The sequence below is a fragment of the Canis lupus genome, chromosome 1 (genome assembly GCF_048164855.1).
Source record: "Canis lupus baileyi chromosome 1, mCanLup2.hap1, whole genome shotgun sequence".
NCBI lineage: Eukaryota > Metazoa > Chordata > Mammalia > Carnivora > Canidae > Canis > Canis lupus.
Genome location: NC_132838.1, coordinates 47,727,079 through 47,750,912, shown reverse-complemented (window position 1 = coordinate 47,750,912; position 23,834 = coordinate 47,727,079). Strand labels below are relative to the sequence as shown.

The window sequence follows — 23,834 nt, the reverse complement described above, 5'->3', positions numbered from 1 at the left end:
CAGATAAGGCTACAGAGATTGCACAGGACAGCTTAGTACTTGTTCACTTAACCGACGTTCCTAAGTGGGGGTCAGCCCTCCTCCAGCAGGGGTGCATGGTGCCCCTCTTCATGCTGAAAGAGCATGGAGCCTGTGCAGGTATGTACAGGCCAGGTGTGGAAATGACCACGTGCCCTCTGTTCACATTCATCCCAAATCCACACCGACCTTCAAGAGAGGCTGAGAAGTGCAGTCTGGCCATGACACCAGAAGAAGAGAAGCTTGATCATCAGCCAGCAACCTCTGCTACTGTGTACAGTGTAAAGAATGTCCGATATGGGGAGCCTGGATGGCTCAGTGGCCTGGGTGTCCAAATCTTTATTTCTGCTTGGGTCATGATCTCGGGGCCAGAGATGGAGCACCAAGTCCAGCTCCGAGCTCAGCAGGGAGTCTGTTTGAGATTATCTCTCCCTCTCCCTCTGCACCCGTGCTTTCTCTTCTCTCTCTCTAAAGTAAAGAAATAAATCTTAAAAAAAATTTAAAAAAAGAAAGAAGAAGGTCCAAGAAACTGAGGATGTCAAGCCTGAGAAGACTTAGGAGGACCCAAGATGTGTCTTCAAACAATGAAAGGGTCTTCTCATGAAAAAAAGAGGATCATCTTTGTGTCATTCCAAAGGGTAGAAGTAAAAACTATGTACATATGGAAGACCTAGGCTGGCATGAATCAATCATCCCACTTTGCCCAAACTATCTGGTTCTAGTCCTCAAAGTCCTACCAGGGCAATTGGTGGCATCCTTGTTGGGGCTGACTTTGGGTTGATATAGGTGTGTTTATCCTGAGAGTCCTCTGGGCAACACCCCTTCCCCCATCCCCTACTATTCATATAGGAGTTATAGTGTTTTTGGCCATGAGTTCAATGTTAATAAACCAATAATATATATCAAATAAGGTGTTTTTAAGCAGGTATTTATACATACGTATAAAAGGTATTTATACATACATATAAAACAAGGTTACATGTTGATTGATTGATGAAAGTGTGATCAGTGGCTTGCAGAAACCTAACCCTGTATTCCCCTTAGCAGCAACAGGGCAGTGTTCAATAACCCAATGATCATGGTGACTTTATAGAATGTAACTACCCAAAATAACAAGGCTGAATATGCAATGGAATCATTTTTGGCCAGAAAGAGAAATGAAGTATGAAGTACTGACACAGGCTACAACGTAGATGAACCCTGAAAATGTGATGCTAAGTGAAAGAAGCCAGTCACAAAGCCCTTATGGTATGATTCACTTTTATGAAATGTCCAGAATAGGGAACTCTATAGAGAAAGAAAGATTAGTGGTTGCTTAGGGCTGGGGGAGGGAGGGGTGGTAGAAAGTAGAGGACCAATAGCTCGAGAGCACAGAGTTTCTTCAGTTTCTTCAGTGTCTTCTCAAGATGAAAAGTGTCTAAAATTGGCTTGTAATGTTTGCACACATGTATGAATCAACTAAGAAATACTGAATTGTGCATTTAAATGGGTGAATTGCATGGTATGTGAATTATATCTCAATAAGCCTGGCATCACCCCCTGCTTGTCCCGGGGGGCTCAGCCCTCACCCTGGCATCTCTTGTGGGAGCAGCCCCCATGCCAGTCCCTCCAGAACACTAGCAAACTGGATTCTTTCCCCACATGAGGAAGACATCCCAGCAGAGGTGCCCAGGGCAGCCCCAGAGCTCCAGGAGAAAGTGGGTCCTCTTCATTGCTTGTTGAAGTGCAGTTTAGAAGATGGCCCCATGGACATGTTAGAGCAGGAAGCCAAGCAGCCCTTGGCCGTGATTCCAGATGACACAGCTGTGAGGTCTCTTCCAACCTAAGAACCCTCGGTCAGTCAGGACACCTCGGTCAAACACTCGATTGAGCAGTGACAAGAGGCAATTATCTCATGTGGCCAGGAGTCTGGAAACCCGCTGGTCCAGGATGGCTGCAGGTGCTCGATGGCTTCCCCTTACACCACTCCACCATCCCAGGCCTGCCACCTCATGGTCACAGGACACTGCAAGCCACCAGCTTCACATCAGGACACAGAAGTGTTCTTGGGGCAGGAAGGAGGCAGGGGTGCAGAAAGGCTGTTTCCATACTTGACTTTGTTTTGCTAACAGAAAAGAGTCTTTTCCAAAAGCCCCATCAGCCTACTTGCCTGCATCTCACTGGCCACAACTGGTCACGGGCCTAGTCTCCAAGCATTGTGGAATCGCAGTGATGTGCTGAGACCAAGCACAGCGTACCTTGTAAGGTGGGCAGCTTGGAACCCCTACCCCTCTACTGCAACCAAACCCAGCTGCTCCCTGCTCCTGTTCCCACAAACTGAGAAAAGTGAGAAGTGGCTTCAGGTGGGCCATGGGGTGATGCAATGGAAGGTAGAAGAAAACTGTTCTCCTGCAGGAAGATTATCTTGATACTCAGACAACCACCAGAAAAGACTTTGACGCTTGATTCAGAGTTCTGAGCTCTGAATCCAACCAAGTTCCACTGCAGGGGAGGGGTGGGGGGCAGCAGCTATAGCCCTAAAAGCCCCTAAAAGTCCCTGGGACTTAAGACAGAGGAGGGCCCAGCCTGCCTGAAGAAAGCCCCTGCCGGCACCTCTGCCTCCCCAGGGAGCCTTCCTGGGTCCTGGGAGGTGAAGCTTTATTGTGTGACGGGGGACATCTCCAGGCCGCATTCTGGAGAATGCGCCCCTTAGCAATTCCCGATTATTTGGGTGCCGAGCACGCTTTGAATCGGATCTGCAGGCTTGGAGGAGGCTGACACGATGGCTCAAATCTGGAGACGTGATGCGTCTGTGATGAGCGGCCCGATGCCTTCCACATGTGTGTGCTTTTGCGGGCACACGCCCTAAATGTGCCCACCATGTCTTGTGAATACTGCAAAACAGCAGCAGCCTTCTAAAAATTAATTGGTTTCTGGATCATTTGCATTTTTTATAGTTTGCCAACAAAAGATAGGGAGAGGGGAGGGAATTTATTAATGTTTGAAGAAATTCTCCAAAAGAGGAGGAAGCGAGCATTTTCCAGCGAGCCCCAGAGATGCTCACCTTCCTGTGACAGCCGGTGGCTTTCCCGGCGGCCCCTCGGGGCGCCCCCTCCAAAGGGAGCGTGGATGCGCAGCTCCCAGGGGAGGCGGCTGCGCCCGGGGCCCCCAGTATTTAGTCGGGGTCTGCATTATGGGTTGGTAAAGGCCATTTTCAGAAAAAACAACCGAGGCAATTTCAGGATTTGCTGTCACAATAGGCGCGCTAAAAATAAAGTCAGCACCAATAGATTAAGAAATTGACAGAATAACAAGGCATAAAGAATTAGGCTGAGCGCAGGCGCTGCAGGGGCGCGCGGCGCGGGCGGCGGAGGGACGGGAGCGCGGGCTGCTGACTCGGCGCCTTCTGCGTTTGCTGCGGGGCCGGGAGGCGGGCGCTCGGCTCCACAGCAGCGCAAGCGGAGGCACCAAGCGAAGGAGGGAAAGTGCCACTTGCCTTGCAGACTTCCCATTTTTTTCGTGGCTGACACCCCTTAAAAGACAGATGGGACGTTTTCCATAGCGGGAAGGGGGGGCCCTAGTCCCAAACGTGAGTTTGGAGTAGGATGGAGATGTAGTACAGAAGTGATGGGGGGGGGGCGTAGAAAAAATGTTTTTAGGGGCACCCGGGTGGCTCAGTGGGTTAAGCATGGGACTCATGATTTTGGCTCAGGTTGTGATCTCCGGTGGTGGGATGGAGTCCCCACCCCCGCTTGGGGCTCTTTGCTCAGTGGGGAGTCTGCTCCTCTCCCTCTCCCTCTGCCTCTCCCCCATGCACACGTGCTCTCTTTCTCTCTCTCTCTCTCTCCAAAATAAATACATTTTAAAAGAAAAAAAAAAGTTTTCAATTCAGTTGTGATATTTGGAGAAAATAAATCTCTGGCAAGCTAGCATGACAGGAAAGAAGAAAAAACTGCATGCTAGAAGCTATGTCATCATAGGTCAATACATGTGAACTTTGGGGAGATGGACTCTTCTCATCTAGGGTTGTCTGGCAGTCTTAACCAGCTAGTCAATGGGAGTGCTCTGGTTGGGGTTTCTGCAAATCATCCCTCTTCTGCCACCCCTTCCACCCCCATCAGCCGGGCAGGAAGATGCCATTGCTTCTTCCCACATCCCCAGCTGGATGCCAGGGAGAAGCAAGCAGGGTGCCCAAGAAAAGCCCAAATTCCTCATTGTCTTCACCCTTCACTGATTCTAAGTTAGCTGAATAGAATAAGGCAGCAGACACTGTTTTTTTTTTTTTTTTTTTTTTTTTTTTTTTTTTTTTTATCAGAACATCTATGGCATTTGGGGGAACAACTTTTCTCAGCCGAGTTCCCTGATAATTCGTAGGTGTTTAGTGAAAAAAAAAAAAAAGTGTTCTTAACATAAGTAAGTTTAGGAAATTTGCATCAGGGCTTCTCAAAGTCCTTAACCTGATCTTGCAGAAGGGATAAAGCAGGTCGGTTTCTCAAATGAATTTTACCATCAAAACTCACTCTTTTGAGAATTGTGTGGAATACCTGGGAGGAAGTCTCTGGAAATATGTTTTGTCCTTAGATACAAACCACATAGCTTTCAGCCAATTAAATGTCCTAAAGGCAGTGCCTCATCCTTGAGAGAAGTGAGGAGGTTGAGGAACACAGTTCTCCGCATTCCTGCCTGGCCAAGACCAGTTTTCTTTGAAAAAAGGTAACATTTTTCTTGTTGTCCTGCCCCCCACCCCAATTCAGTACCCATTCAATTGTCTACAGAAGATGCGGATGAAAGACTGAGGGTGATGGCACGGAGTTCTCTGGCTTGGGGAGCACAGGGTCAGTCTAAACCCTGCCCCGTGGCAGATGCCTCACTCCTGCTTTTCCATGCTGCACTAGTATTTGGCAGACATTCATTAGAGGTCAATAAAAGTTAAATAAATGAAATGGGACTCTGCTGCAGAGACATTTAATCATTTCATTAAGCATACTATTGTGTCCAGGTGCTTTGCCAAGTGTAGAGCTGCTTATGACTTCATCTAATTCCTAACTGCTGGGGGACTCAGCGTGCGATTCTTCTCATGTTCCTCCCTCTGTGCAACCCTCCCTGGGCAGCTGCAGGAGGATAGGCGGCCAAGCCGGCTGCTGGAGGAGTTAACCTTCTGGGTTTTTGAAAGGCAGACGGGACTTCTAATCAATCCTTCTCTTGAAGTTTCTCCAGCCTGATTGGAATTAAGGGAAGGTGAGGAGGGAAGGTCATGAACTGGGGTGGGGAGTGGGAGGGTGTGGGGGAGCTCTGGGTCCTCCAGCCAGCGGTTCAGAGCCTCTCGGACATCCAGAGCTGCATCCCAGAGTGAGAAATGCACTTTTGCAACAGAGGCTTCCTGGAAAATGTGGTGTAGGGCCCCCCACTTCTGACCTCTGGGAGATCTATGCATTCATCTGCAGCCAGCCCCACTAGGGCAAGGCTCAAGAAGCTTCAAGGTTGTAGAAGAGCAGTCAGTACTGCCCGTGGTGGGGACCCAGCAGTGAGCAGTGCTCGTGGAAAGAGAGGAGGCCCTGTCCAGGTATCATGGCAGCCGAGAATTTCAATACAGAACAGATTGAAATACAGATTTCCATCTACAATGGAAATCAAGACGCTCTCCAGAATAGACTCGCATGTAGAGGGTCAACTGATTTTCAACAAAGGTGCAAAGGCAACTCAATGGGGGAAAGGATGATCTTCTCAAAAAATGATGCTGGAAGAACTGGATATCCATATGCAAACCATGAACCTCCATCCAAACCTCACACCATATGTAAAGATTACCTCCAAATGGACCATGGACCTCAATGTAAAGTCTAAAGCTATAAAACTTCCAGAAGTTTAAAAAAAATAAATAAAAATTTAAAAATCAAAAAAATCAAAAACTTCCAGAAGGAAACAGAGAACACAATTTTGTGGCCTTGGTGTAGGCAAAGATTTCTCAGCTACAACATCAAATAAATGCAGGACTCATAAGAGGAAATAAAGATGATAAATTGGACTTCATCAAGATTAAAAGCTTTTGCTCTCCAAAGGAAAACATTAAGAGGATGAAAGACACATCATGGGCTGGGAGAAAATAATTGAAAAATACCTACTGGACAAAGGACTTATATTCCTAATGTAATTTTTTTAAGATTCTATTTATTTGTTCATGAGAGATACAGAGAGAGGTAGAGACACAGGCAGAGGGAGAAGCAGGCTCCCTGAGGGGAGCCCTGTGTGGGACTCCATCGCAGGCGCTGGGGATCATGACCTGAGCCGAAGGCAGATGCTCAACCACTGAGCCACCAAGGCTCCCCACCCCTAATGTATTTTTTAAAACTCTCAAAACCCTGTAATAAAATGAACAACACAATTAAAAACTAGACAGGAGATCTGAACAATTTGCCAATTGTCAGATAATGCCGAAGAAGATAACATGGATGGCAAATAATAATTTAAAAAAATGCATCACTAGGGAAATACAAATGAAAACCATGATGAGATACCAGGACACCCCTACTAAAATGGGTAAATTATAAAGACTGACCTTATCAAGCTGTGGTGAGGATGCAGAACAGTGGGATCTCCACCATGAGTCGGAAATAATTTGGTTACTTTCTAGAAAAAGTTATTTTGGAAGGGTGCAATATTATGAAATAATGGTTAATTTGATGTCAGGAACCTAAAAGTGTCCTGGGCCAACACGAGGAAGATTACCACCACTTACCTCCACACACAGCTGGCACCTCTGTATCAACAGAGACACTATACAGAAATCTCAGATGGCGGTGCCTGGGTGGCTCAGTCGGGTAAGCACCTGCCTTTGGCTCGAATCATGAGCCCAGGGTCCTGGGATGGAGCCCCACATCAGGGAGCCTGCCTTCTCCCTCTCCCTGCTGCTCCCCCTGCTTGTGCTCTATCTCTCTGTCAAATAAATTAATTAAATTAAAAAAAAAAAGAAATTTGGGATAAATAATGTTTGAAAAGTTTGGAAACATAACGAGTATCTCTAGGAAGAAAAATGAGATTTCTTGGTGAGTGTGTGTATGTGTGTATGTGTGTGTAATTTCTCTTTCTTTCTTAAAGCTCAACCAGAATGGAAAAAGTGAAATACAGATTCCTGATATACTTCCAGACTTGTGCGTGTACGTCTTAGGAAGATTGCCAGAAGTTGCAGAGAGTTGTTCATCAATCACCCAGAATTTGCCAATAATTACCTGCTCTTAGAATAAGCCTTAGTATTTACCTATTCCTAGAGAGGAATAATAAATAATAAATAAATAATAATGCCGTTGAGTTTCTGATGGAAGGTATGAATAGCCAGATTTTAGGGATGATTCAACTTGCCTTCAGAAAGGTTGAGTAACTTGCCTCAGGTCACACAGCTAGGAAGGGGCAGAGCCGGGACTGAACCCAGGTTGATCTCTACATGAGCTGGTCCTCCTTGGGCCAATGCTTGCCTGCCTCCATCACATGTCTTCATCCTTTTTTTTTTCTTTCATCCTTTATATTATGTAATGGCAAGAGATGTGTGTTCATGGTTTGCTTTATGGTCCCTAATGGCTACTTCGTCATCCTCCCACCCACCAGCAGTTTTTAAATACTTTCTGGGCTGTATCTTCCTCTTTCCCCGGCCTGCCTCTTCTTCAGCAGCTTGGTCTGTTTCACTAACCCTAGAGAGAAAACCTAAATCCTACAACCACTCCACACCCCGGAAAAGGGAAGCTGCCTTGGCCCCAACCCCCTTGTGGCCTAAGTATGGAGTAATATCACCTCAGAAAACCTCTAGACCTTCCAGTAATGGGGGTGGGGCTGGAGGTGGGGGAGATGCTTCGAGACTTCTCTGACCAGCTATGAAAATGAGGTCATGTTTGACAAACGGCATTGTTCTGTGCAAGCAGCAGTCAACGCACTTGGCAGGGATAAAGCCTTGGAACACGCCAGTGATTATTTTTAATTGGATGGGCCTCGTGGCTGTAACAAAAATCAATGTATTTCTGAGGCGGCTGCAGAGGCGTTGATCCGACTTGGCCCTGCCGCTCCCGGGCGGCCAAAGGATGCTGGCGCCAGGAAACAGGAGGCTCTAGGCCTTGGGCACAGGGGATGATGAGCCCCCCCTGGCTCCTCCTACTGCTGGGATGAGTCCACTATAAGCCAGGGCCAGAAAAGCATGGGCTGGGGGTGGTGTCTAGGAGGGCATGGGGTGCCCAAGGGTGCAGAACACAGGTAGGTGTGGGGTGCACGGGGTGAAGGGAGATGCATGGAGGGGCTGGGAGGGGCTCACAGTGGAAAATGCAGATCCCTGCTGAGAATCTGCCACTTTACTTGGGGGGGGGTGTCCAGACCCCATTTAGAGGGTGACACAAATCCCTTACACAACAGGGCCCAACAGGAGGCGGTGAGACGGGGAGCCTTGTAATGCTCTTGTTTCTGGCTGGAGTCACCAGCGTGAGATATTTAAACTAAAACAGCAGAACGTCATCTCCAGGACATTGATGAAGAAAGCATGTCTCTCCTCCCTGCTGGCGGCTGCCCGAGGTGTTTGGGGAGATGGGATTGTTGGTTGTTTTTTTGTTTGTTTGTTTTTGTGTTTTGTTGCATGGGAGGGGGATTGTGAGCAAAGTAGACAAGTGTTCTATGGAGCCTTTAAATTTTTTTTCTCTTCTACAGACTGATGCATTCAGGAGAGAGAGAAAAGTAACTGTGTACTCACACTATCAGAGAAGCCTCCAATCTGGTTGGAAGGTTTTTCTCAAGGAAGACAAAGGCACGGCGTCCCTCGTCCCTCACTGTGTGGTTGTCTGTAGGCAGAGTGAACCCCCTTGTCTGCGAGCCTGGAGGGGCCCCAGGGCCTGGTGAGTGCTGGGGAGCTGTACCAGGGCGGACCTGCCAGGCCAGAGGCAGCAAACGCTAGGTGTGCAGGCTCATGCCTGTGGCTGGGAAGCGCTCGACCCCTGGAGAGCTCGGCGAGGGAGCAGCACCAGGGCAACTGAGGGGCCTTTCGAGGATTTTTGGAAGTTGCTTCTGGACAGCCTTACCAGAAAGAAAAGGGGGAAGCCCCTGTGGCATCTGGGGGTTTGCTGCAACGCGTGTGAATTGTGCCAAGTTGAGACTCCACTTTTCCTGAGAAGTCCCTGCTTCCCAGTCAATAACATCAAAAAGAATTTAAAACTCTGTGTGGTAAGACCAATTACAGCTTCTAATCTTTGTGCTGGGTGAGTGTTTAACCCCCTCCCCACCACACACACATCTGAGGAAGAAATCTCAGAACTCAGACAGCCCCTAAATCCACCTGAGCCTGGTTCTCTGGAAAACACCCTTGACATCTACATTATGAGCCCGAGGAAGCTTTGCTTGTAGGCTGGGTTGCATTTCCTACAAAGCCTCTGGTTTTCACAGCCACGTAAGCTATTTCTCTCTCAAGGCATTGCTTTTGTGTAGAAATTTATCATGTTTTTCCCCCTCAGTCCAGAAGTGAATTATTTTTTTTTTAAATTGGAGAAAATCCCTTAAGCTGTTTTGGACTTATTCAAGCATGCAAAAAGGGTATTTTCCATGCGTAGTTCAGATGCTTAGTATGTTCTTGGATAGCCCAAATAATTTGAATTTAAAACTTTGAATTGGACCTCTTTATGTCACATCTTAAAAAGGTGCCATTTATGAAGAAAAATATGGTCATGAAATAAAGGATATGAGGAGTAAGTGATCCTGCTGGCTACAGTAATAGATGGGGACTCATAAATCTTAGTTTCTATTCTTGGCTCTGGAAAGAATTTATGTGTTCACTGCGTTTGGCACATGGAGGCAGCAGGGAGATAGATTCAGGAACTTGGATATGAAGGAAATAAGATCTTCTTGTAAAAGTTAAATTATGAAATCCACCCATAAGAGACTGGGGCAAACATGTGCACAACCACCTTAATGAAACATAACAGTCGACAAGTCAGATGGAGGTCACCGGGAGAGTCACAGAAGCAGCTGCTGGCAGCTCATATCCAGGCTTGGGGAGGGGCGGGAGGAGCCAAGGCGCACAGGGGAGACTGGGGAGGTCACGGAGGTCACAGGACACCTCCGGGCCCAGCTCGGCAGTGTTCCACCTCGGGAGAATCAGTAGAGTATCCCTGGCAACTGAGGTTTCCAACCCCTGCTCTGTCATTGACTAGCTGTGTGATCTCGAGCCTTCCTGAGCCCTTAACTTACTGAGCCACAGCAGCCTTATTTGGGAAAATGGAGATAAGGGTACATACCCTACAGAGTTGAAGAAGGATACAGTGATAAAATGTGTATAAAGCACTTAGCAGGTTGGTGGTTGTGATGATGGTAGTGGTGGTGGTGGTGACTGGGATGGTAATGGCAGTAGTGAGAATGGTGGTGGTGGTCATAGTGATGGTGCAAGGGGTTCTGGTGGTGGTGGTGGTGGTGGTGGTGGTGGTGGTGGTGGACCTATCCTCAATGCAGAGTTAGCGAGGTCTGGCTGGCAGAGTCTCATGCCATTATCAACGCCCACCATCCAAAGACACCAGGAACACCCAGGTAGTTGAACAAAGTAGGGTTTCTCAGTGCTTGTGGCCTCAAGGGAGACTGCACGCTGTGGGGAATCTTAGGGTACCTTGGTAAGGAGGTAGTGGAGGGGACCTTTTATAGGATTTTGGCTTGTGTTGGATGATGTTGGGGGCTGCTGCTCTAGGTGGGACATCAGAACGTTGAAATTGGATATAGTCAGGCATCCCTGGATTTATCTAAGAGGTGGAGGAATGAGTGAGGCTCAGGCGTAATTGGCAGAGAAGTGGCCGTCATTCACACCAGGTGGGAGGGAGGGACATGCGGTCACTTTGTGGTTTAAACAGTATGCTTGGGGTTTTTTTGTCTGTGTTCAGACATGATTGCGGGAGTGGCCTCGTTTTTGTCTCTCTCCATCCCGGTCACAGAGTGACCTTGTTCCATGTTGGTGTTCAGTGAAATTGTGTTTGTTCAACAAAAGAACACCACAGCCTAGCTGTGAGTGCCAGGCCGGCTCCCAGCTGCCAGCTGCCAGGGCCTGCTTTTTTGTTTCTCACCATCTAGCCCCAGAATCCTTGCTCCGGTTCATCGCTCACCAAGTACCTCTTTGATTATAATTGGGCTTCCCACATAGGGGGCCTGCAGGGGACAATTGTGGGCATACAGATCTGAGTATTTCAGATCCCCATGGTGATATTAATGTTGAATCATATGAATTTGCCACTCTTGCAGTTCAAAAGCATTTGAATATTGGCAATTTTACATAGTTGAGCCTAACTATTGCTCACTGTAGATTAATAAATTGTCATTCTGGAGCCCATAACGGTCTCCTGCGATAGGAAGGACTTTGGGTGTGAACGGTGTGGGATTTCTGATCCTTGAAGGTAGAGGGTTTAACTGTAAACCACACTGAAGATTATCAAGGTTATAATAGGAGGCTTTTGAGAAAATATCAGATTTCTCCCCATGGCACCTTCTTTAATTTATTCATCCGAGAGAATCTGCCTCCATATAAACTTCCACCATGTTGGTAAGTCAGTTAACTCAACAACTTGCAAAGTGATTGAATTCTGACTTTGCACGGGCTGAGACGCTGCCCACTCTTCCCAGATGGAAGGGGTTGGGTCAGTGGTGTTGGTCTATGAAGGGAAAACCAAGGAGAAAAGTGCAGATGCACCACTTAGGGTGGGGGTGAGAATAAGCATTGAATTTTGAAAGTGACTGGGGTCCAGACAAGGAAACCACCCAAGGCGACCTAAGCTGCCCAGGTACAAACCACATGCCTGACATCTCAGGTTCCTGTCACACGTCCCCAAGCCTGGTTGTGACCTCAGGCAAATTCTAGGGGTGATTCCTGCTTTATTTTTTTTAATAATAAATTTATTTTTTATTGGTATTCAATTTGCCAACATACAGAATAACACCCAGTGCTCATCCCGTCAAGTGCCCCCCTCAGTGCCCATTGATTCCTGCTTTAATTGATTCTTTTACCTGGCAGGAGTCTTGGAGTACCTGAGCAGGTTCACAAATGCAGGTGTACCAAGCCACCTGTGCTTTGAATGGTGCTATCACTAGGACACCTGCGGAGGACAAGGAAAGATAAGCAAGGATCCTGAGTTTTGCCAGCACCCTGCTAGGCTGCGCCGTTCCCACTGGTCTGGGCCCTCTGACCAGAACCAGTTATTCCCAAGCAGGCAGGAGCAGCTGCTGCAAGAGCATACACCTTTCTGAGCCTAAGTTTGGGGAAGGGGAGCATACTGGTCTCTGTGGCTGCTGTAACTAATTACCATAATTGTGGTGGCTTAAAACAACAGAAATGTATTCTCTCATGGTTTGGAGGCCAGAAGTCTGAGATCAAGGCTGGGGACTGGGGGCAGGAATCCGTTCATGCCTCTCTCCTAACTTTGGACGTCCGCTGACAATCCTTGGTGTTCCTTGGCTTGTTGCCCCATCACTCCATCTCTGCCTCCTTTGTCACATTGCCTTCCTGTCTCCACTGTTCTTCACCTCTTCTGTCTTCTCAGATCTCTCTCTGCCTCTCTCTTATAGGGGATACTTGTCTTTGGATTTAGGGCTTACCCGGGTGATTCAAAATAATCTTCTCATCTCAAGATCCTTAACGATATATGCAAAGACTGTTTTTTTTAGGATCACATTCACAAGGCCCAGAGATTAAGATGTGGACTTATATTTTGGAGGGGGCTACCATTCAGTCACCACCTGAAGCCTGGGGGAGCAGACTGGCTCAGCTTGCAAGCACCTCCCTGACCTGGTCTGTATTTAGGGCCTAGTGAATGTCTCTCAACTGAGCCAGGGCTTCATCAACACGACAGCGTTGTGTTCAGCGCTGCCCTGAGTTCAGCGGCAGGTCTCTTGCTCCTCATCCTGCCTTGGAAGCTGTGCCTCCCAGGAGGTGGCAGGGCCATTCCCCAAAGGCCTCCACTGCAGTCTCTCCCCCAATGAAAGCTTCTCTTCTCGTTCATGGTCTCCTTTCAAAACTTGGCGGCCTGGTTTCCTTCCCTCCTGCCGTCTTCTTCCAGGATTTACCCCAGGTGGGGCCTGATGCAGGTGCCAGGGATCCAGAATGGGAGGGACCCAGATGAGCACCTGAGGACCCACCACCCCTGTGGTGGCACAGCTCATGGGTGAGGATGCCCCACGGCACCCCAGGTGCTCTGGCCCACCACCCTGACACATACATCCTAAGGATGCTGTGCGTCCTCTGGAATGGCTCCTAATCCCCTGGCAGTGACTAAGCACCTCCTAGTCACTGCTCCAGCCATTAATTTAAGCGCCGCGTGGCCTGGATGTCCTGTTCTCCTGGAGCGCCAAGGCTGTCCACAGAGCCATTGATTTAAGAGACAATATCACTTGCTTCCAAGTTTATGAGGCAATAAACAGCCCCCGCATATTGATGAACGCCGAGGTGTTTGCTCAGCACATTTGCTGTGCACATTTATTATGAGGCCGTGCTTTAAAGCAAATGAAACTGCACTATCTTCTTTCCCTTTGGTGGGGCCGTGGCCCTCCCCCAAGCGCTGTCTTAATCTAGTGGATCCCTGGTCCCTCTTCCCAGGGCGCAGACTAGTGCAGACGCACGCTGGTGGCTCAAAGCTCGCCATCCCCATTCCCTGGGGTCCTGGGGAGCCTCTCAGGGCCCTGCCAAGCTTTTGGAAGGGTCTGGGAGAAAGAGGGGAAATGAAGAGCATCGTTTTTCTGAGGCTCCCACCCGTGAGGCCTCTCCCGCCTCGTCTCACCCTCCCTGGAGAGGAGCGCACGCGATAATAATAGAACCCAGCAACCCGCCAGCAGCCATTCCCCGCGTGGCCTAACACACCAAATAAAATTCCTTTTCATCTTGAGAAGCTGAGACGCTACAAGGCTGGGCTGCTAGTCCATAAAGATGAATCTTCAGAGCATTTACTAGCTGGAATGCCCTGTGAATCCAAACCGGTTTATGTATAAAATATTAGGAAGGTTCGGAGGAGGTGGCGAGGCCGGGTGGGGAGCAGGCAGGAGAGATTGATTGCGAACTTTGTGCCAACTGAGCAGTTCTGCGCATGCCAAACGGCGAGAGAACAACACTTGAAAAATGTATTAGATTATCCAGAACACAACGCTGATTTATAGGCGCAGTAATCCCCGTCTTGCCATCCGTTTCCTTAATGGAGAGAGATTAGGGTGATGGTGGCACTCTGCTGGGACTTCCTGGCTCCCTCCCCACCCCTGCGGCCCCAACCCCATGATGAATTACATGCTAAAAGCAAGGGTTTGCGCTCTGAACCCCACGTTCCGAGGTGGAGGGTTTTGAGATTTGAAGCATTTCTGAGGTTGGAAGGAAAATGGACGAAATGAGGAATTAGTTCTGAAAAATCTAATAATACCGATTGCTTAGAATCACAAAGAGTTTCTTCACAAGAGGAGGCAAGTTCTCCAGGAGTATGTTCGGTGTGGCTGGGTGGCTCACCTCCAGAGGGACCTCACGTGGTGGCTTCCAAAGGTCCCACCCAGATATAACTAAGGTCCCGAGCACACCGTCTTTGGGGCCACCTGAGTCGGGAAGGACAAGGACAGAGCTTGCCTTGAGGAGATGCACCCTCACCTCTGTCACTGGCCACCTGTCTCTTCAGTAGGAATTAGCCAACACCCAGTATGTGCAACGCACGGTGTGAGGCGCATACGAAGTGCCTCTCTGCTGTCTACTAAGGGCTTTGTGAGACATTTGAGGAAGCAAACCAGGAACCCTGTCCTCCAGAGGCTTAAATCCCAGCTGCAAGTAGGGCACAGTTGGGCTCCAGAGCCTTAAATCCCAGCTGCAAATCTGGAGCAAGTACACAAACCAAATAGATAGGAGCAGGCATCTTGTCAAGTCCGGGATGGGAAGATGAGCAAGAACTCCTGCGGAGGGGGGGAGGTGAGCTCAAGGGGACTTTTCTTTCTGCCCAGAGGGCTTCAGGGACATGCTAGAGAGGGGAAGTTGTCTGGGTGGACATGGTCCATCCACAGGGCCTGCTCATCAATATTTTTTGTCTCTCTGGAAGATTTGTGACCCCTAGATTCTGTCTTCCAAAAACTCTCTGTTCTAGGAAAATTTCATTGCTCAGTTTATTGTTCTAGGAAATATTTCAAGGAACTCCCATCTTTGCCATCCCTTGTACCTGCCCAAGGCCACAACTGTTCAAGGACTCCTTGGCAGCTATAGAAACTCCAGCAAAGTTCCCTGTGCCCATGCAGGGTGGGAGAGTCTGCCTCTCTGTACATCTACTCCATCAACAGAGGGATCTCGCAGGCCTGGGACGAGGCATGCTCTCGGTAATTCCACCACCCTGTAAGACGACCAGCTGCCACAGCTGTACGGGCGAGAAAGCTTGAGGGGTGAATGCCATCATCACCACTGGTACCATTACCACCATCATCATCCTCACCATTACCACTATCACCACCACCACCACCATCACCTCCATCACCACTATCACCACCATCGCCACCACCATCACCACCACCTTCACCTTCACCATCACCACCACCACCACCAATCCCTGTTTATTCTGAACAGTGCCTGTGAGCCAAGCTCTTTGCTAAAGGCTTTACATGTATCTAAATTAATCCAGTGACTGAAGGACCACTACAATCTCATTTTATAGATGAGGACACTGAAGATTAAAAAAGGTCGCCCAGATAATAAGTGACAGAGCAGGAAATCAAGTCTGTGTAGCCTGACTCCAAAGCCTGAGCTCACCATATACCAAACCACCTCTCCTCCTAGGGTAGGGCCTCTGGTTGTTAGGGATTTCTTGAAGGCTTGACGTGGGGACACTGAAAAGATCAATCACTTTAGGTCGTGAGCAAGCTGTAGATGTAGCAAGAATGGAGATGTGATCTTTACATCCATTAGTTCTTTGTATCATTTGCTCATTCATTCAGCACTGATCAGGGTGGAAAAGGCATGAAGAAGCAGAGGCAGTCCCTCCCTGGAGGAGCTCACCCACCGCCCTTCAGGAGCCGTATGTGGCAGTGTCCCTGCCCTTGCTTGGGAGGCCTGCCACGGCCTGGTGGGTGTGTCTTTGCTCTGCTCCTAGAGCCTCCACGGGGCTGGGTGGCAGGAAGTCTGGGCATCCTTCACTCGATGCCCCCTGTCTCTTTTCTTCCCACCATCAACCTGAATGTTATGAACACCTTTAAAAAAAACTACCCCCACAAGACAAAACTCTAATCCATCTTGCCTAAGACATTTTCCCTTAGATTTAAAACCCTGTGTAATTTAAGAGATATGTAATTCATGTGTCTGCATTTAAACCATCAAAGTGCTTTTAAAAGAGCTATTTGAAATCTTTGGAGCTTTATGAACCTTTAAAGTTCTTTCTTTGAAACATGGGAATCACACACTGCCAAGGATAAAGATAGTCAAATACCAAAGGCTAGGGGTGGGTTTCAGACTCTAAATCCATGACATTTCACTTTACAAAACTGAATTTCTCATCTTTAACATCCACTTCCAATTGGGACCGCAGGCCGACGAGGAATTGTCGCACCCTTGGGTGCCCCTGCACCCGGAGTATCATTACTCGGCCTGCACAAGGGCCGGATCCACCCCAGGGCCTGGCGCCCACCAGCGGCTGCACAGGGACGTGACTGTGGCAGGGGCACCTTTTCCAATGCACCCCAAAGCGCCAAGGAGGGGCACAAGCCTGTGCAACGGGCGCCGCCCGATTTCCAGCCAATGCGGGGCGGTGGGGGGTGGGGGGTGGGGGGTGGGGGTGGAGGAAGGTGGAGAGGAGGGAGGAGGCGCGGGGTGCAGGGTGCAGGGCGCGGGGCGGGGTGGCGCGGGCTTGAAAGGCATGTTCCTCGGCTGCACCCCTAGTGGTTGGATGAGCGGCCGGGGGCGGCCCCAACTACTCGTGACCTGAAGGACCCCGACCCCCCCACCCCCTGCACCGCGGGGACCCGGACCAGAAGGGCTCGGGCCCCTCCGCCGCCTGCCGCGCGCCGGCCCCACGGAGCTCACCGCTCGGAGGAGGAAAGGGAGGCGCGGGCGGCCTCCGGGATGGGGGGAGGGGCGGCCCCGGGATGGGGGGAGGGGCGGCCCCCCGCAGGCGTCCAGGGCGGCGGTTGGAGTCGTGCGTGGGCCCGGGGAGGGGGAGGAGCCCTGTGCCGCCCTCGGGCTTGCAGGTGCCGGGGCGCCCCTCCCCGCGGGCCCCAGCCCCGTCCCCGCCCCCGACCGCCCACCCCAGACCCGAAGAGGGGTCCGGCCGCGTCCACCCACCAAGGCCACCCTCCGCACCGACGCCCCGGGGTGCCCCGGGCGCCCCTCCCCGTCCCGCCCCCCAGTCCCGGCCCCCTTCTCCCCGAGGAGGCCCCTGCGCAGAGGAGCGCTCCTGGCCCTTGGCCTCCTCCACCTCCCTCCTCCGCTCCCTGTTGTGGGGAGCCCCCAGCCCTGCCCGCTTTTGAACCCCTAGGAAAGGGGCATTTTACCCCTTCCCGTCCTTCCGCCCCGCTCAGGAGCGGCCTGTGACCCCCACCGGAGCGGCCAGGGCTCCGGGGTTAATGACGCTCCAGGCGGGCCGCTGGCGGGGTGACCTGAGGCCCCTGAGGCCTGGGCCGGCGGCAGTCGGGGCCTCAGTTCTAGGAGGAATTCTGTTTTCTTCTGGTGACTGAAGGCTGGGGGCGGCCCCCTCCCCACCCTCCTACCTGGCGGGGTTCTGTACACCCCAGCTCTACTCTTGGGCTCTACCTAGGGCCTTCAACCAGCTCATATGGAGTGCTAAGGAATGCTCCCCCCCCCCCCCCCATTGCTGTATTTGAGCAGTGGCATGAGATTTTGAATCCTGGAGCTTTGGGTTCCCTTCCAGAGCAGTGAAGAAAGCCAGAGTCGATGTGACCAGGTTAAACTTGCCAGAGGCCAGGGTGCCTGGTCTGTGCCCTCTTCCTGCTGGCTGCCCCTGCGCACCTGGCCCACTTCCAGCCTGTCTGAGTGTCTCCCCCTTAGCCCCGTTCTGGCCACTGGCATCCCGAGTACACTTCCAGGTCTACCGACCAGGCCAGAGTCTTCAGGGGGTGCTTTCCTGGTGACTTCAGCCATCTTCCATGACTGAGTATTGCTGTCAGGAAAATCCACCCCATTGACAATGGAAGGAGAACCTCTCTCCCTTCACCCCCTTTCCCATGTCCTCACTACTTGGAATAGCTACAGCCCCCAAGCACTTCAACATCAAAAACATGTGTTCTGTGTTGACATCTTTTCCTTGTTCTCCTGACACCAAATTCAGTCAGATCCAAATCCTTGAAATGTCGCTCAAATCCGCGCAGTGTTCAATGACTGTTGAGTCTCGGAGGCCAAAAGCAAGAGGAAGGGGGTTCTAGGCAAGGGATCTGCAAATGCTGAGGCAGGGGCTGCAGACCAGCCATAGTTGGGCACTGGTGAGTGTTTGGAGGCCCCTGCAGGGGCTCCCTGGACCACCGGGCCTTTCCCTCTGTGGCCGTTTAGAAGCCAACACAGCCCTTCCAGTCCTCTGCCCTTCCGACGCCTCCTCTCCTCGGTTGTTAAACTGATCCTAGAGCCCTTGCCGTCCAGTTCTGTCTTTTGTCTCCATCGTTTCTCGGGGAGCAGTGAGCTTCTGAAGTCCCTTCCCCACAGGCGAGCCGACCCTTCTGGGCACCCACTGAAACAGACTCTCGTCCCCTTCCGCAACACAGCCCACGTCCCTCCCGGCCTGTGAAGGCTGGGGTCGGGCCCCTGCCTTTCAGGACAGAGGAGGCCCCCCTTTCCTACGTCGGTCTCTCCTCAAAATTTCCTTGAATAGGCAGGTTCTTGCCTTCCCCCCTTCCCATCTGACCCCATCGCTGGACCTTGCCTTCTCAGGGATTCTGCTCCTGGATTTGTAGCGTGTTACTGAGCGCCGCTGAGCTGGGAGCTGGGATGGCTGCTCTCTAGGCCTCTTCATGGAGAACATGTATGTTAGTTGGATAAAATAATAGCAGCCCGACCGCGCCCGTGAACTCTGCGGACCACACCCTGCACGTCCTCTTCTTGGAGCCAGGCTTGTGCTGGTGGGAAATGACACAGTATCTTCAAATGCAAAAGCCCATGCGTGACAACCAAAGATCTAAGAAGTCCCATGAACCCGGAAATCTTTACTATGTGCCTGTTACTCTGCTTCCAATGGAATATTTCAATATTTAAGAGCTTTTGATGGAAGCTACCAGCCTTCCAACAAATCACGTAAGTGGAGAGATTTGACCTGGGGAGGTGGGGGGTGGGGGGAGATGTCCTCCCATCACTGTGGAAACAGGTGTTGCAACTGCAGAATTAAAGCCAGTTGCTGACCCAATCGAAGTGTTTTTAGGAGATGGTCCTGGCCAGGCTGAGCCCTGCTGTCTGCACCGGCCCCACCTGGCCTAGTTTCTTCTTCCCCGGCCTGTGAAGTGAAGCCTGGAATGTTCTGTAAGTCCTAGAGAGCTTTCCTTGGAGTCCATGAGGGGTTTCCTCTCCCATCCCCACGGTGGAGGGCCAGGAGTTCAAAGGCAGATACTGAGGTTGGAACTTCCCTCGCACCTGGCTATGTGGTGCTGGGCAAGTCTGTTCCCCCGTTTCCTCAGTTCAGGGAGGAATCACGCCCCAGAGCCTGGCCTGTGTTGCGACCAGAGATAAGGTACTTGAAAGTAAGGTGTAAATTATATAGTGCAGTACAAATATTGTTGTTACGGTACTTCCCGTCCCCCAGGGACTGGAATATGAGCCAGTAACTTCACAATAACGAGAGTAATGATGAACGATTATGCATACTTACCACTCTGAAGAATAATATTTCATATGAAGTCTTTAATCCAATCCACGATCAGTCCCTAAGAGGATAGATACCATTGCTGTCTCCACTGAGGCGAAGAATTAAGGGGTGACATGTCTTGGCCACCATTGGAGTTCTGGGTTGCCGGCCAGCCAGCATAGATGCAGACACCCTTTGGAGAAAGTCCATCTTTCTCCAGCTTCATCCTCACACGCGTGTGCTAACACGCACACTTCTCCATTCTCCTTTTGGGCTCTCCTGGTCCTCGGGCCCTTGCTGAGCCAGGAGGGATCTCCTGCCAAGTGTAGAGGCCCATCCACATCCTAGAGGGTCACGGGGAGAAGTCCTGCTCCACAGCCTAGAAACCAGGCCCTGTCCCAGACGTGCATGGACAAGGGGGTCTCTCTGGTCAGTGGCCCGACCTCTGGGGAATCTTCTGCCATTGGGCAGAATTGCCAGCAGGGAGCCATTCCCCGCCCAAGCCTTTGGGGTGTGACTCCAAGCCTGGAGTCCCACCTTGAGCCTTGGGTCCCTCCACGGGGTTTCTGGCACACTCCTTAGTGCTGCCCCCAAAGAGTTGGTGAGGGTGTGGCCAATGCTGCATTAACTCTCTGCCCTGGGTTCAGTGGTGGCACCAGACTGCTTTTCCACAGTAGCCACCAGCTGCTTCTTTGTTGCCAGCTCCTGTCCCGTCATTGCTCTCCTCCAGTCCTTCCCGTGTGTCTTCAGGTGACCCTCAGGGACCAGTTCCTGGACGCCAGCTTGGGTGCCCGTCAAGGCTTCTGTCTCCTTGTGGAGAGAGCCCATTCCCTCCCGAGCTCCGTCATGCCCTCCCAAGGCAGAGGCCACCTGCCCTTGGTTGGACACATGAGTTCGGCCTGCAATGCTCCCCTCAATCAGAGATGAGGCCACCTTCAGAGGTGCATGGAAAGTTCTCCTCCAACCAAAACACAGCACAGTTAAAGCCCCCGGAGACAAGCCGAGATGGAGAATGAGGTATTTTTAAAGCAAAGCCCACTTGTCCCCTCATGTAGGCCCTAAATCAGACGCACGTTGTTTGAGCCATCTCAGGGAAGAGGACCGGCTACGGTAATAATAACAATATACTCACGGTGCACTTTTCGATTTGAATTAATTTTTGTAGCTAATTCTGGCTGCTGCATGTCTTCATTTAAAATATACATATACATGTATTTTGTTCAGTATTTTAATTAGGCCCAAAGGAATACACTTTCAAATTTTGGTACACTTCATTTGTTATATTAATGAAAAGCCACTTTAAATCAAGTTACATGTTGATATTTCATTATGTATGCTGTTCTCACACATCTCTAAAAGAGATTTACGTTACAGGTAGTAACCACAAATACTGGCAGTGGACATGCTGTTAATTTAAAATGTAAAGTTTTCTTTTGAGGTGCAGCAAAAATATCGTGCAGCTAGCTCCCCGGGAAAGTGGCTGTACCCCGAATTCCAAGGGCAGGTCCTCCCCCACCCCCAGCCCTTGTCCTGGCAGGGGCCCAGCCTCCAGCCCACGGGGAGCAGTGGCCTGCGCCAGGGTCTGCAAGCCTGAGGCAGAATTACGACCCGGAGCCCAAACTGAGGGCTGGGCCGCTGACACGGACGGTCAGGCATGTGCAGCCCAGGAAAGGAGAGGACCTGGGGCCTTGGGGACTGCTGTGGCCGGGGCTCAGGTATATGCGCTCGATCACGGCCATCTACACACAGACACTCACTCAGCCATAGTCGTGTCATGCCCGGGCCCTTGCAGTAATGCAGATGGTGTGTTGGCCTTGCTCTGGGCGATGGCTCAAAGTTTCTGTTGCACACACTGTGCCACACGGCTTAGTCCTAGGCCATCTCGGGACCCCATGCCACCTGGCTGTGACGCGACGGCTCTGCCTGCATCCCCCTGTGGCTCAGGAGAAAGCTGACACTCATGTGGCCCTGGACGTGGAGTTAAGATGTGAGGCCCCCGGGCTGCTGACCACCATGTCCTACTGAGAGCTGGTTCTGCTGGAGACAGAGCCCCCCTGTTGTCCCCGTCACTGGGCCACAGTGACACCAGCCCGTGCTTAGTCGCTAGGGAAGGCCAGCGCTTCCCATCACGGTCCCGCATGAGGAGTGAGTCATGGCTCCCTTCCACACTGTCTGCTGACATTTAGCCTGACAGGTGTCCCTGCACTAAATCCGTCTCCGGTGCTCACGAGCGGTTTTGTTAAATCATCTCTCCTCGCCTCCACAGGCTGAAAGCAGCCTCCGCAGGGAGATGAAGCAGGAAGATGGCTTTTCTGCAGGGCTCGGACCCCTGGGCCTCCCTCTGCTCGGCTTTCCAGCGAGGAAGGTGGTACCTGGGACGATTACGAGACAAACAGCAATCAGACCTGCTTCCTCCATTCGGCCCCACTGGCTCACAATCACCCGGATGGTATTTCACTGGATCCTCCAGGTCACCCTCTGCGTTTTGTAGCCCTCATTATTATTATCCCTGCTTTACTGATGAGCAAACCCGTTCTCAGTGAGGTCAAGCGACACGCTGCAAGTCACACAGCAGATATGGGGCGTCACGGGAGTGCACAGGTGTGAGTGGAGGCCCAAGGCCTCTGCTGACCGACACCCGGGTTTTACGACTTTCCTAATAACACTCAGGGTGGGGGGGGCGGTTGCTGGTTGACATTTTAGCATCTTATGATGAAAAACAGGAATTTCAGACAACATTCTGCATCTCAGTTTTTTCAGATAACTTTTGGATGTATAGGTAAATATCTTATGCCTGGCCGGCGGGATTCAGTAAAATATGTGCTGAAATGTCCTCTTGACAGAAAGGTACGATGAGGGGCACGTGGGTGGTTCAGTGGTTGAGCGTCTGCCTTCAGCTCAGGGTGTGATCCTGGGGTCCTGGGATCGAGTCCCACATCAAGCTCCCCATAGGGAGCCTGCTTCTCTCTCTGCCTATGTCTGTGCCTCTCACTGTGTCACTCATGAATAAATTAAAATCTTTTAAAAAAAGAAAGTATAAATATGGCAGTTTAGTGACTGAAGGAATGTTTCACACCATGTCTGGAACTCATATTTGGCTTGAATTTTCAAAATCGTAATTATTAATAACAATATATAATAGCTATAATTTGCTGGGCACCTGCTCATTGTGGTCTATTATGTCATCAGTTCAAGTTGCACACACCTGCTCACTGACCTCTCCATCCAGTCATACTGGCCTGTTTGGCTGAGGATCATGTCAGACTCTTTCCTACCTCAGGGCCTTTGCACAGGCTCTTCTATCTGCCTGGAATGCTCACCCCTGGGCTTGGTATGTGGAGGCTTCTTCCCATCCCCCAGGACTTCAGGAGCTCATCCCTAACCATTCACTTGGCACCTTGAGATGCTCTCACAGAGCACTGGGTTTTTCTTCCCAGCACCCACCAGAATCATGGCATTTCATTATTCTATTTCCTTATTTGTTTTCTTTCTCTCCCACTTAGGGTTGTCAGATAAAATACAGGATGCCCAGTGAAATGTGAATTCAGATAAATAACCACTAAAAAATTGTTGTTTATCTGAAATTCACATTTCACTGGGCATCCCATATACTCATTTGCTAAATGTGGCAACCCTATTCCCACCAGCCCAAAGGCTACATGAAGAAAGATGCTACGTGGTCCAACAACGTATGCCCAGGGCCTGGCTCCCAGTGAGCTCCCAGTGTATTTACTGAACACACCTAATAAGTGGCTGCATGCAGATTTTTTTTAAAAGATTTTATTTATTTATTTGTGATAGACACAGAGAAAGTGAGAGGCAGAGAGAGAAGCAGGATCCATGCAGGGAGCCCGATGTGGGACTCGCTCCCAGGACCCCAGAATCACGCCCTGGGCTGAAGGCAGGCACCAAACTGCTGAGCCACCCAGGGATCCCCTGCATGCAGATTTCAACGCAGCAGCCCCTGCCCTTCCACACAGGGCACAGAACAGCACTGTCCCTGGTCAGATTGTGGCACCCACCCCTCTGCCCAGGGGATCCACACCCCGGGCCATCCCTAATCCC

The 23,834-nt window shown here is 50.7% G+C and overlaps 1 long non-coding RNA gene across 9 annotated transcripts in view; it reads left to right on the top strand.

Annotated features, from left to right (window-relative positions):
• The window catches only part of LOC140634997 (uncharacterized), a 41,259-nt gene extending 17,703 nt beyond the window's left edge, over positions 1-23,556 (top strand). For 3 of the 9 annotated variants that reach the window (XR_012032346.1, XR_012032335.1, XR_012032352.1), the window contains 2 exons: positions 8,389-8,544; positions 8,677-9,712. This is a non-coding gene — a long non-coding RNA (uncharacterized lncRNA). Of the gene's footprint in view, positions 1-4,864; positions 8,233-8,388; positions 8,545-8,676; positions 9,713-18,865; positions 19,226-19,349; positions 20,787-22,035 lie in introns of those variants that run through there. The other 6 variants (XR_012032359.1, XR_012032358.1, XR_012032361.1 and 3 more) reach the window with 6 other exon arrangements.
• Positions 23,557-23,834: the final 278 nt, after the last annotated feature.